Raw genomic sequence first — 14,265 nt, 5'->3', positions numbered from 1 at the left:
ATTAATTACCCAGCAAAAATGAGCATCATTTTTCAAGGGAGGAGGTGGATATTCAACGAAATAGGAGACTTCCAAACTTTCCTGATAAAAAGACCAGAGCTCAACAAAAAATTTGATCTTCAAGTACAGGACTCAAGAAGGACTTAAAAAGGTAAATGGGACAGAAGGATACAATATGTTGTTAATGGGGGGGGGATGTTTAAACCTACAAGGGAATATGAGACTTGCAACCCTTGAGAACTGTATTGTTATTACACCTTGTTAAAGGAGTATACATAAAGAGGGTGGATATGAGTTGACTTTGATGTAATGATAAAAAAAAAATCTAATCAAGTGGGTTAAATGGATCCAAATAAGTGGATCAATCTAATCTTAGAAAAGGTACTGAGAAAGGAGGAGGCAGACAAGGGTAAATTACATCACAGGAAAAGACACAAAATCCTATTACAGCAGAGGGAAAGGGGGGGGAGCATTGTTTGAACCTTACTCTCATCAGATTAGGCTCAAGAAGGGCATAATATAATCAGTTAGGTATAAATCTAACTTGCCCTATAGGCAGTAGGAGGGAAAAGGGGAAAAAAAGGAGGGGGGAAAGAAGGGAGGGAAGCAGCAGTAAGACTAAAGGGGAAGAAAAGGGAAAGGGATAATAAAAGGGGGAAGGGACTGAAGGAGGCGGTGGTCAAAAGCAAAACACTAGTGAAGGGGAGAAAGGAAAAAGGAGAAAGAAAAGCACAAATAGGGGGAAAAAGGATGGAGAAAAAGACACAGATAGTAATCATAACTGTGAATGTGAATGGGATGAACTCTCCCATAAAATGGAAACGGATTGCAGAATGGATTAAAAACCATAATCCTACAATATGTTGTTTACAGGAAACACATTTGAAAAAGAGTGACACATACAGGGTAGAGGTAAGAGGCTGGAGCAGAATATATTATGCGTCAGCTGAAGTAAAAAAAGCAGGGGTAGCAATCCTGATCTGTGATAAAGCAAAAGCAAAAATAGATCTAATCAAAAGAGATAAGGAAGGAAACTACATCCTGCTAAAAGGCACCATAGACAATGAAGTAATATTACATTAAATTGAAAAGTTTTTGCACAAAAAAAGCCAATGCAACTAAGATTAGAAGGAAGGTAGAAAATTGGGAAAGAATTTTTACAACCAGTCTCTCTGATAAAGGCTTCATTTCTAAAATATATAGAGAATTAAGACAAATTTATAAGAACACAAGTCAGTCCCCAATTGATAAATGGTCAAAGGATCTGAACAGACAGTTCTCAGATGAAGAAATTAAAGCCATCTATAGTCATATGAAAAAATGCTCTAAATCATTATTGATTAGAGAAATGCAAATCAAAACAACTCTGAGGTACCACATCATACCTATCAGATTGGCCAACATGGCAAAACAGGAAAATGATAAATGTTGGAGAGGATGTGGGAAAATTGGAACGCTAATACATTGTTGGTGGAGTTGTGAAATGATCCAACCATTTTGGAGAGCAATTTGGAACTATGCCCAAAGGGCTACAAAAATGTGCATACCCTTTGATCCAGCAATAGTACTCCTAGGGCTATATCCCAAAGAGATCAAACAAATGGGAAAAGGACCCACATGTACAAAAATATTTGTAGCAGCTCTTTTTGTGGTGGCAAAGAATTGGAAATTGAGAGAATGCCCATCAATTGGGGAATGGCTGAGCAAGTTGTGGTATATGAATGTAATGGAATACTATTGTGCTATAAGAAATGATGAACAGGCTGACTTCAGAAAAACCTGGAAAGACTTCTATGGTCTGATGCTGAGTGAAGTGAGCAGAACCAAGAGGACTTTGTACGCGATAACAGCCACATTATGCAATGACTAAGAATGTTAAACTGAACCCTTCTCAGCATTACGAGGATCTCAGACATCTCCAGAGGCCTCGGGAAGGAAAATGCTGTCCACATCCAAAGAAAGAACTATGGAAGTCGAATCACTCTCACTTATTTTTGCCTTCTGTTGAGTTTTGTTTCATCTTTCTGATGGTTCCTCTTATTGGTTTTAATTTTTACTTACAACTTCACTAATGTGAAAATATGTTTAATGGGTATGTAAATATAAAGCCTATGTCAGATTGTGCGCCGTCTTGGGGGAGGGTGGGGGGGAGAAAAAGGGAGAAAAATTTTCAACTCAAAAGCATATGGAAAAAAAATATTTTTTTTTAAAATTAAAAAAATAAATATTATTTGGGAACAAGGGAGAAATGTACTTTTTGTACATTTTAGTGAACTGATATTAAGAATGATATTGGGAGTTCATTATGGAGGATTTTTCTTAATAAAAACTCAAACTGCAATAAAGACAACCATTTTCTTTCAAAAGAGAAAAAAGCATTGTTGCTTTCCTCATGGTTATGTTCTGCCTGGAGACATTCATTTTATAGTCAATTAAATATTTTAAGCTTTAAACTAATATGAATTGTAATTGCCCCTATCACTGAGACAAAGTAGGTTTCTCTTTTGTGTCACACAGGGAAATAAAAGTTTCATTCTCCCTCTAAGAAATATTGTAGAGATAAGGCTACCATTTTTCTGAGTAGCTGACCATCTAGGAAACAATTAGCAGAGTGGTCTAGGATGTATGTTACAGCCAAAAGATCCTGATTCAGCAAGAAGGGAAACTCTCTGAAGGGCATATTCATTTTGCTGGTCTGGCAGGTTAAGTATTGATGTTTTAATTGAATTCATAAAGAAACCTTTCTGGGTTTTGCTGATTTTCTAAGTGGCCAAGATGAGCATAGGCTCTTGGACTTCACTGATGCATAGCTTTGGTACTGGGCATTAGCCTGTAAATCCCCTTTTGACTATATATGATCTTATAAGCCGAAAGGAACTTTCAGGGATTTTTGGGGGAAACTACAGATATGACATAATTGGCTGACTTTTAAAAAACCCTCAACTCAGTTACCTAGAAGGTTATGGTTTCATTGTGGAAGTCCATGTCTCCCTATTCATCATCTTCAATTTGGGAACAAATGAAAACTTTTTTATTTGTGAAGTGTCTTCATTATTGTGGTCTGATGGAGACACTGAGCATTGAAAGAGCCTGTTGTTTATAGAACTTCTGTGCATTTAGACTTCTAAGAGTTTAGGGTCTGACCCCACTGCCATTAATGTCCAAAGTTCTTAATATACAGGGGTTCTTAACCTGCAGTCCATGGACTTTTATTTTTCTTCAATATTTTGTCAACTATATTTCATTATCATTGTTTTTCTTTGCAATTTGTGTATTTTATTTTAATCACTTAAAGACATTATTCCAGGAAGGGATCCACAGGCTTCACCAGACTGCTTCGAGAGGCAAACATGACATACAAAAAGGTTAAAAATCTCTGTCCTAGGAGGTAGTAAAAGCATGTCACTGTGGCGCCACAGAAGATCTTAGTTGTTATTTTTCAAATGTGACCTCAGATACTTATTGGCTAGCTGTGTAATCCTGGGCAAGTCACTTATAACCTTTATTTGCCTCAGTTTCCTTAAATATAAAATGAGAATAATAACAGCACATACCTCCCAGGATTGTTGTGAGGATCAAATGAGATAATATTTGTTAAATACTTAGCACAATGCCTGGCATGTAGTAGGTGCTATATAAATGCTTATTCTCTTCTCCCTTTCCCTAGAATTCCATCATTTTTCATGAAGAAAGCATGCATTTTCAAAAACAAGGAGACATCATAATCTCCTTGAAGATAGTCTTATTGCAAAAAGTTATTTTGCCAGGAAATGCCTGATCTAGATACTTCTCATGAGACCTAGGGAGGGAAGAAAGGTGGGTTGTAGGGGGTTGGAGGTTGGACTTCCAATTTTACTCATATTGAGAGCTCCAGGTATGGAAACTCTTTCTACCAATGCAGATCAGCAATTCTTCTGTAACTTGAAGTCTTAAAACAGTTGCCCAGAGCAAGGACTCAAATAGAAATGGGGCTGCTAAACTATATACATAAGGATGTCTGTGGGCAGTATACTGACTTAGAAAATCACAATTACCATTATATATGCTTTATTGTATTTTTACTAATTTTTGTTAACTGTTTCCTGGTTACATTTTGATCTGGTTTGGGCCACAGTGGGACCTGTTGACAGAGTTTTTGACACCTCTGGTCTAGAGCACTTAAAGATACAATCACACACCCAGTTCCTAATGTCAAGGTTTCAGTTTCTTTTCACTTTATCTGCTTAAGGTAGGTAGCTAGGTGATGCAGTGGATAGAGCACCAGGCCTAGCTTTAGGAAGACCTGAGTTCAAATCCAGCTTCAGACACTTCCCAGCTGTGTGACCCTGGACAAGTCACTTCACCCTGTTTGCCCCAGTTTCCTCATCTGTAAAATGAGCTGGAGAAGGAAATGCAAACTACTCCAGTATCCTTGCCAAGAAAACCCCAAATGGGGTTACAAGGAGTCAGATACAACTGAACAATAACAACACAAATGCTTAAGGTGGTTATTCAGATTTCTTCTTTGGGTGTTATGAGCTAAGCGCTTAGGGGCCAAGAAGGCTTGTAGAATACTGAACCACCCATGCTAAGGTATGAGATTTTAGATTTAACAGCCTTAAAAGGGATGTTCTGTAAGATTGTAACCAGCCTGAAGGGACATCCCTACAAAGGAGGAAGAGAAAATCACTATATAGTCTAACAGATTTTGGTCTCATTTGTTTTGGCAAAACTACTAAAGAAAAATATGTGTCACTTCATGTGAGTACCTGCTACAGGAGACACTTCAGCTTCCATAGCTAAGCTCTCCTCCTTAATGGTTTGGTATTTCTAAAATAATGGATGAGAGCCATGTTCCATGTTCTTTTCTTTTCTTTTCTTTTCTTTTCTTTTCTTTTCTTTTCTTTTCTTTTCTTTTCTTTTCTTTTCTTTTCTTTTCTTTTCTTTTCTTTCATCAGTCTATCTAGGGCCTCTGAGTTAATCTAACAAAAATGCATCATATTGAGCTGCTTAGTAAATATGCAGAGGACTTTGCAAGCCACTTCAGAACTGTACACAGCAGGCTTTTATAAGTTGCTATATCAAGTACAAAGGCATTACAGATATGACATTATATCCTTCCAGTGAGTTATTCAATATTTGACATAATTAAAGGGAAAAACATGGTTCCACTTAGGCAAGTTGGTTTCTATTTTCTGTTGAGCCTATACCTCAAATTTGAATTTTTGGCACCAATAAATAATGCCTCTTTAGTTGTTTAAACAGCAAATGACATGTTTTAATGGGTTTCCAGTTTTAAAAATTATAGAATTCAGGGGTACCTTAGTTGGAGGTCCACAGACAGATTTAAAGGGGTCTTTGAATTTGGATGGAGGAAATTTTTGTCTTATTTTCATTAACCTCTAACTGAAATTTATCATTTCCTTCCATCATGAATTTCTTCTCCTGATGTTAGGAGCTAAGCACTTATGGTTCAGGGAGGCCTGTAAAACAATGAACCACAACAAACCACAGTGATAGTAGGCTTCATTAAACTGCCACAGAGGTCCATGATGTCAAAATGCTTTAGAATTCCTGCTGTAGATCATCACTTTTAGAAAATGATTAGATTTATTTATTAATAGGAGGGATAAAGAAAATTAGACTTTGTATGTTAAAACTTTCTTAAACAATTTCTCATAGTTTTGTCTTTTCACATGAATCATATTTTTTAGGTTTCAGCTGCCACCACTATTTCACCAGAGAAGAAAATTAAATTCACTTCAATGGTACTTGAAAATAAAATTACCTGAGGATCAGAATGACTTTGTCAAGATGAAGGTGGTTCAGTATTAGCACCAAGCTAATCTAGGACACTGAGGGTTTTGTTGTTATTTTTGGTAAAACATCTTATAAACAGATATCTTTGTGATGTTACTTCATAGAAAGAATGATTTAATCATATTTAGGTTTTACTTTCCTTTAGACTTGGCTCAGTCACTACAGAGTTCTCAATTAAATTAAATTGGCCAAGAATCTCAGAGAGGAAATGTAGCTTTAAATTTATTACTGATCTTGTCACCAGCATGTTTATGTTATCTCTTTACCCCAAGTTGTTCAGGTCATTCAATTCCTTTTAAATCTCCCCTAATGGAAGTAAGTATAGCAGAGGAGGGAGGTTTAGTTTATATTATTAGTCAGTTTCAAGTTGGGAAGTAGGATAAGTTGCTTATTTCATTTAGACATGATTGTTTGATTTTAGCACTGTTCATTCTATAGATGCCATGGATACATGGACATCTGTATGGTTGGAGGGAACTCCTGAATCAGTGAGGTCATAAATCCATTTGAGATTTTGAGTTACTCTGTATTCTGTCATGAGCCATCAGTTGAAATGTTTCAATATAAATGGTAAGTGTTTCTTGTTTTATTAGGCTGAGTGTTTTACCATTTATGTTCTGTTGAAGTCAGCTTAGCTTTATTACTGCTGCCTTCGGGGAGGAGGAGCTGAGTCATGTCTAGGCCTCGCCTCCCCCCCTCCCAAGTGGACTTGACAGGTAGTTAAAAGAATGTCAAACCTATTCTGGAAGGATCCAATTTGGAACTCTGCAAATCTAAATTATGGGGGAAGAGGGAAGGAAAGAAGGAAGGAGGAAAGGGAAAGAAAAGGAAGAAGAGAAGAAAAAAAGGGGGGTTGAAGGTGAATTATAGAAATTCTTGTTCTGCCCCCATGATTCTTCCATAAGACCTCAGCAGGCTTCCAGAGTATAACAGGAACCAGAGCAAGGACTTCTTGCCACTGAAATGGGTTATGAGGACTTTTAAAAGCTTTTCTTCCTGAAACTACACCACAAACGTTATTGTTCGTGCTGTACGTATCCTTTGACCCAGTAATAGTACTATTCAGCCTATACTTCAGAGAGATTAAACAAAAAAAGAAAAAGACATAGGTACAAAAATATCTATAGTAGTTCTTTTTATGGTGGGGAAAAAATCCTGGACACTAAGGAGGTACCCATTAGTTGGGGAATGGTTGAAAAAATTATATGAATGTTTATTACAAGAAATGATCAAGAGGATGGTTTCAGAGAAACATGAGAAGGCTAGTACAAAATAATGCCGAATGAGCAGAACTGGGAGAACAATTTATTTAACAACATTGTAAAGACAAACAGCTTTAAGAGACTTAACTTTAATCAATGTAATGACCAGGCATGATTCCACAGGACTGATAAAGCATGCTATCCATCTTCTGACAGAGAGAAGATGGGCTCATGGGACTGAATGAGACATTTATATATTTTGGACATGGCCAATGTGAGAATTTGTTTTGCTTGACTCTCTATATTTGTTACACAAAGTTTGTTTTTATTTTTTTCAGTGTGGGTTGGGGGAGAGGAAATAGATTTTTGTTCATTGAAAAAAGTTAAATTAAAAATATGCCTCCTGGAGACAACTGAGTTGTACAGTAGATAGAGCTCTGGGCCTAGAGTCAGGAAGACTTGAGTTCAAATTTGGCCTCACTCATTTATTGTCTGTGTGACCTGAGGCAAGTAGCTTAACCTCTATCTGCCTCAGTTTCCTTATCTGTGAAATGGGAGTAATAATAGCATCTACCTCCCAGGGTTGTTGTAGGAATCAAATGAGATATTATCTGGGGACAGTCAAACAGGGTTTTTCTGGTTCACAAATACAGTAGTAGATGTGGAAGAAAAAAATTCTGATTTTGGATCAAAGTCTGTCAAGTCATTTTTGTTAATTTGGTACAAATAATTCCATAGAGAATGTGATGGACAGATCTTGACTCTGAGTGAAGAGCTCTAGATTGTAACTTTTTATGTTAAGCCTTTTCATTATTAAAATGCAGAAGTAAACCAGTGGCCACTGATTACAATGAAAATGTTGGATACAATTAAAATTTCATAAGAGTCAAAATCTTATGTACACTGTTAAAAATTTTTTTTCAATTGATAAGCATTTGTTTTCTCTCCCTTTCACCTTTCCCAATTAAAAGGATAACAAAAGAAAAGAAAAACAAAACTGTTGTATCATATACATATTCATGTATATTTATATATATGTGTATTTATATATATGTATATCATATGTGTGTATATCAACACAAATGTCCACATTGGTCATAATAAAAATATGTCACAATCTTCATCCTGAGTTCATCAACCTCTCTGACAGGAGATGGAGTACCATGTATCACCATGGGTCCTTTATTTATTTATTTATTTGTATGTTTATTTGTGGCTTTTTTAGGCATTTGGGGTTAAGTGAGTTGCCCAGGGTCACACAGCTAGTTAGTGTCAAGTGTTTGATGTGAGGTCACAGTTGAACTCAGGTCCTCCTGACTTCAGGGCCAGTGCTCTATAGACCGCGCCTCCTAGCTGCCCCCATGGCTCCTTTAGAATTGTGGTTTTGGTCATTGCATTAATCAGACTTAATTCTTAAGTCTTTCATAGTTGATTGTCTTTACAATGTTGTTTTGTATAAATTGTTCTCGTGATTCTACTCACTTCCCTCTGCATTAGTTCATATATGCCTTCCCAGGTTTCTCTGAAACTCTCTCCCTCCCCCAGTTTTTTTTTTCATTTCTTTTGGCAGAATATTATTCTGTTACATTAATATACCAGTTTGTCCAGTCATTTCCCAATTGATGGGTACCTACTTAGAGTCTGATTCTTTGTCACTACCAAAAAAGCTGCTGTAATTTTTTTTTATACATGAGTCCTTTTCCTACTTCTTTGATCTCTTTGACTGTAAGTTGTTGAGGAAACTGGCTGCACCATTTTGCTTATTTGCTCTAAACAGAGGTGTCAAACTTGGGGAATCAGATTAAAATGTAATTGGGAAATATTTTTTTAAATTTTTATTTTTTATATATTTATTTATTTTCAGTTTTCAATGTTTACTTCCACAAGATTTTGAATTCCAAATTTTCACCCCATCTCACCCCTCCCCCCACCCCAAGATGTGTCCTCTATTCTATCTCCTCCCCACCTCTCTTATCCCCATTCCCCTCTATTTTCCTGTAGGGCAGGACAAACTTCTGTACCCCATTTCCTGTATTTCTTATTTCCCAGTAACATGTGAAAACATTTTTTTAAACATATGTTTTTAAAACTTTAGGTTTCAAATCTCCCTTCTTCCCTCCCCACCCACCCTCACTGAAAAGGCAAGCAACTCAATATAGGTTATACATGTGCAGTTATGCAAAACACTTCCATAGTAGACGTGTTGTGAAAAACTAACTCTATTTCCCTTAATCCTATCCTGCCCTCCCATTTATTCTATTCTTTCTTTTGACCCTGTCCCTCCTCAGAAGTATTTGCTTCTGATTACCCCCTTTCCCAATCTGCCCTCCTCTCTATCATCCCCTGCTCTCTTGTCCCCTTCTCCCCCTATTTTCCCATAGGGCAAGAGAGATTTCCTTACCCAATTGAGTATGTATGTTATTCCCTCCTTAAGCCAAATCCTATGAGAATAAGATTCACTCATTCCCTCTCACCTTCCCATTTCCCTCCACTGTAAGAGCATTTTCTTTTCTGTTTTTTTTTGTGAGATAATTTACCCCATTCTACCTCTCCCTTTCTTCTTCTCCAAGTATAATCCTCTCTCATCCCTTAATTTTATTCTCCAGATATGACCCCTTAATCTTCAACTCACCCTGTGCCTCTATCTATCTATCTATCTATCTCTCTATCTATCTATCTATCTATCTATCTATCTATGTATATACATACATATAATTTTTTCCTCCAACTACCCTAATACTGACAAAGGTCTCATGAGTTATAAATATCATCTTTCCATGCAGGAATGTAAACAGTTCAACCTTAATAAGTCTCTTATGATTTCTCTTTCCTGTTTACCTCTTCATGTTCCACTTGAGTCTTGTATTTGAAAGTCAAATTTTCTATTCAGCTCTGGTCTTTTCATCAAGAATGCTTGAAAGTCCTCTATTTCACTGAATGACCATTTTTTCCCCTGAAGGATTATACTCAGTTTTGCTGGGTAGGTGATTCTTGGTTGTAATCCTATCTCCTTTGCCCTCTGGAATATTATATTCCATGCCCTGCGGTCCTTTAATGTAGAAGCTGCTAAATCTTGTGTTATCCTGATTGTGTTTCCACAGTACTTGAATTGTTTCCTTCTGGCAGCTTGTAATATTTTCTCCTTGACCTGGGAACTCTGGAATTTGGCTACAATATTCCTAGGAGTTTTCCTTTGGGGATCTCTTTCAGGAGGAGATCGGTGGATTCTTTCAATTTCTATTTTGCCCTCTGGTTCTACTATATCAGGGCAGTTTTCCTTGATAATTTCTTGAAAGATGATGTCTAGGCTTTTTTTGATCATGGCTTTCAGATAGTCCAATAATTTTTAAATTCTCTCTCCTGGATCTATTTTCCAGGTCAGTTGTTTTTCCAATGAGATATTTCACATTGTTTTCTAATTTTTCATTCTTTTGGATTTGTTTTACAGTGTCTTGATTTCTCATAAAGTCACTAGCTTCCAATTGCTCTATTCTAATTTTTAAGGAAGTATTTTCTTCAGTAATTTTGGACTTCCTTTTCCATTTGGCCAATTTTTCTTTTTAGGGCATTTTCTCCTCATTGGCTTTTTGGACCTCTTTTGCCATTTGGGTTAGGCTTTTTTTAAGGTGTTATTTTCTTCAGTAATTTTTTGGGTCTCCTTTAGCAAGCTGTTGACTTGTTTTTCATGATTTTCTTGCATCACTCTCATTTCTCTTCCCAGTTTTTCCTCTACTTCTCTTACTTGCTTCTCAAAATCCCTTTTGAGCTCTTCCAAGGCCTGGGCTGATTCATATTTTTCTTGGAGGCTTTGGATGTAGGAGCTTTGACTTTGTTGTCTTCTTCTGATTGTATATTTTGATCCTCTTTGTCACCAAAGTAAGATAATATAGTTTGACTCTTTTTACACTGCTTGATCGTGATCCTGGTCAGTTACTTGAGTTTTAAACTCTTTGTGAAGGTAAGAGTCTGCTTCCAATGTGGAGAATGTACTATCCCAAGCTTCAGGGGTTTATATAGCTGTTTTCAGAGATACTTGTAGGGACCCATAAATTTTCAGTTCTTCCAAGGTGGTATGATAAGGGGTGAGGTGTTTACTCCTCTCCTGGCTTGTGCTGTGGTCTGTTAGTGACCACAAGCACTCCTTTCTGTCCTGGAACTGTGAGGAAGGTTTCTTGTCCACAGCCACTACATGCTCTACCATGCCGGCACTCCTCCTCACCCCAGGACCCCTGTCCAGTACTGTGACCCAGATCCAAGCACAAGCAAAGCAAGAGATTCCTGCCTCAGCACCACCTCAGCTGCCCACCCCAGGGCCGCATTCTCGGGTAGCTGGAACTGAGACCCCGCCTTCCTCTCTCAGCACCACAGAAATAGTCTTTTCCCACTGACTTTCTAAGTTGTCTTTGGCATTCCTGGATTGAGGAGTCTGGAAACCGCCACAGCTGCCCGTGATTCAGTCCTCTGAGGCCTGCTCCAGGTTCTCTGCAGCCTGCGCACACACTGTGCTCTTCTCTGCTCCCACCCCGGCAGGATATACCTTTCTGATCAATCATCCAGGTTGTCTTGGGCTGGAAATTTGCTTCACTCTGTCTTTTCGTGGGTTCTGCTGCCTTAGAATTTGTTTAGAGCCATTTTGATAGGTATTTGGAGGGGCTTGGGGGAGAGCTCAAGCAAGTTGCTTCACCCCTCCCCGGAAAAATAAATAAAAATATAATACAACATAAGTAATGTTAATTTGTGGTTTTCTAGGTAAATAGGTGGTGATCCATTTTTATTAGAGTTTGACACGACTACTTTAGGATACTAGCTAAAAGCCTAATCTTTTGTTGTTATTCAGTTGTTTCAGTTGTGTCTGACTCTTTGTGGGCCCTTTTGGGGTTTCCTTGGCAGAGATACTGGAGTGGTTTGCTACTTCCTTCTCCAACTCATTTTACAGATGAGGAAACTGAGGCAAATAGGGTAAAGATAGAATCACATATCTAGTAAGTGAGGCTAGATTTGAACTCAGGTCTTTCTGACTCTAAGCCTAGCTCTCTGTCCACTGTGCTACCTAGCTACCTTAAATCTTCTTATCTGGAGAATATTATAGCAAAATATAATACAGAGAATATTATAGCAAAAATATTATAATATAGAGAATATAGAATATATATGCATTATATATTCTATAACATAGAATATAAAGAATAGTGTAACAAAAAATGTGTTCAGTGTCATATATCCTGGGCCAAATACCCTATATAATAGAATTTATAGATAAATGTGGATAAGCATGATTACTATAGATAAAATAAGGCAGAGACATATTGGTTCCTATTGGAGTGAGGGAAGGAATCATTTAAAGGAGACTAAAAATGAGGACAATAAGTTTGGAATATAATTAGTAATCATACTTACATTTCTTTCCAACATCTAACTCCTCCTTCCAGAATAGTTGAGTCCTTACCCCCATAGTCACTGACCCTAGTTTTGTTGAACAATATGGTCATTAGCTTCTGTAGCGTATATACCTCGTCACCAGACAACTTTTCCCATTACTGCTTTATAGTATAGTTTGAGATATGGTACTGCTAGACAACCTTCCTTCCAACTTTCCCCCCATGATTTCCTGAGATTCTTGACCTTTTGTTCCTCCTGATGAATTGTTATTGCTTTTTCTAGTTCATTAGATTAACTCTTTGCTAAGATTGATTTGTATGACATTGAATATGCAAATAAATTATGTAAAATTATATTTTTAGATTTATAACCACAGCCCCACCATGAGCAATTGCATCTTAGACCCTTTTGCCGTGTTGTTATGCCTTGAGGGGCCTAGTGTTCCCCTAATTTGCCTACCTAGGTGAGAGGCATCCCCTGGTGGGGAAAAAGAACTGTTTTCTGGCTGTTGCATTGCTAGTATGGCTGGGAGTCCCCTTTGAGTCAGCCTGGAAGCTCTGGATTTTGACTGATTTTGACTAGAATGTTTCTAGTATTTTCAGTTTAGAGTTTTAGAGATCTTTTCTGTTTTTGCTTTCTGATTCTCACAGATATGGGCAGTTTTCGTTTATGATCTCTTAAATTTTGATATCCAGAGATGTTTTTGGTCATAATTTTCAGGGAGTCCAGTGATTTTTAAATGATCTTTCCTTGATCTTTTCCCCAAATCATTTGTTTTTGATAGCTATCTTACACATTCTTCTGATTTTTTCATTCATAACTTTGTCCTAATATTTTTTGTTATCTCATTTGAATCATTTACTACTATTTCCTCCATTTTCTTTTTTAGGGAGTTTACTACTTGGGTGAGATGTCATACCTTCTATTCTAAGTTATTATTTTTTTAGGATCCTAGGAATATTGATTTAGAAATGAAAGGAAGCCATCAGGATCAACTCCCTCATTTTAGAGATGAATAAACTAACTCATCAGGAGCTTTAATGACTTGCCTGGGGTCGCATAGCTAGTTATTGTCCAACGTCCAGTCTCCAAGTCCAATGCCTCATCCACTAAACCATCTATTTTTTCCTCAGCAGTACTAATTTAATTTCATTTAATCTCTTACTCCATTTCTTCCACACACACTTTTAGCCCTTGTGGCCAAGATGCTTTCCCTCAAGTTACTACTAGTATTTATTGTAGAGTTACTCTCTTCTGGGTTTACCTCTTAGGCTTCCCTTGATGCATAATATTTCTTCATTTTATTAGTTTTCTTCTGTTAAGTCATGACTTCAGCCTCAGTCCCTGGATCTAGACTTTGTACTGGGGTCAGGTTCTGCCTTCTCTCGAAGTCTTGAGTGAATTGTCTAGGCCTTGATCTTGTCCCCTCTGTGGTCTAAATATCACTGTCTGTGCTACTGTTATGCCACAGTTCTGGATGTGTGACTAGCTTCTGGTCCCTCCCGCTAACCTCCTCCCTACTTGATGCCCAGAGCTGGGACTAGGCTCCTTCCACTGCTGTTTCAATCCTTAGCTTCTTCCTCCCATCTTTTGGTGACTCAATGTAGGCATTGGCCTCAGTCCCACCTCCATCTATTCACACAGCCCCCAACTTCGAGTTGGCTTTTTGTCTATTGCTGTAGCTATGACCTGCCCTCTGCATGTATCAGAGATCACACTGACTTCTCTGTCTCTTGAACCTCTCATGTAACCACTGAATATTAGAAATCATGGTGGATTCAGGAACCTTTGGAGAGCCTCCTGTTGCAAGTTGCCAGTGCACCACTCCATCTCCCTCTACCTTGGAGCTGGTTTTTGTCTCCTGCTGTAGCCCTGACTAGAGATC

General features: G+C 37.6%; 1 protein-coding gene across 7 annotated transcripts in view; it reads left to right on the top strand.

Moving 5' to 3' along the window:
* Nucleotides 1-14,265, top strand: part of JADE3 (jade family PHD finger 3) — a 201,285-nt gene that overhangs the window by 125,669 nt on the left and 61,351 nt on the right. For 2 of the 7 annotated variants that reach the window (XR_013482764.1, XR_013482762.1), the window contains exon 1: nt 6,266-6,369. The exons of the other annotated variants lie outside the window; for them this stretch is intronic. The gene's annotated coding sequence lies outside the window, so the exon portion shown is untranslated. Of the gene's footprint in view, nt 1-6,265; nt 6,370-14,265 lie in introns of those variants that run through there. 7 annotated transcript variants of the gene reach the window in all.

Source organism: Phascolarctos cinereus, unplaced genomic scaffold, assembly GCF_003287225.1.
Source record: "Phascolarctos cinereus isolate Bilbo 61053 unplaced genomic scaffold, phaCin_HiC Scaffold_726;HRSCAF=1367, whole genome shotgun sequence".
Lineage (NCBI taxonomy): Eukaryota > Metazoa > Chordata > Mammalia > Diprotodontia > Phascolarctidae > Phascolarctos > Phascolarctos cinereus.
The sequence above is the reverse complement of the archived record's forward strand: the minus strand, read 5'-3'. Positions and strand labels throughout refer to the sequence as shown.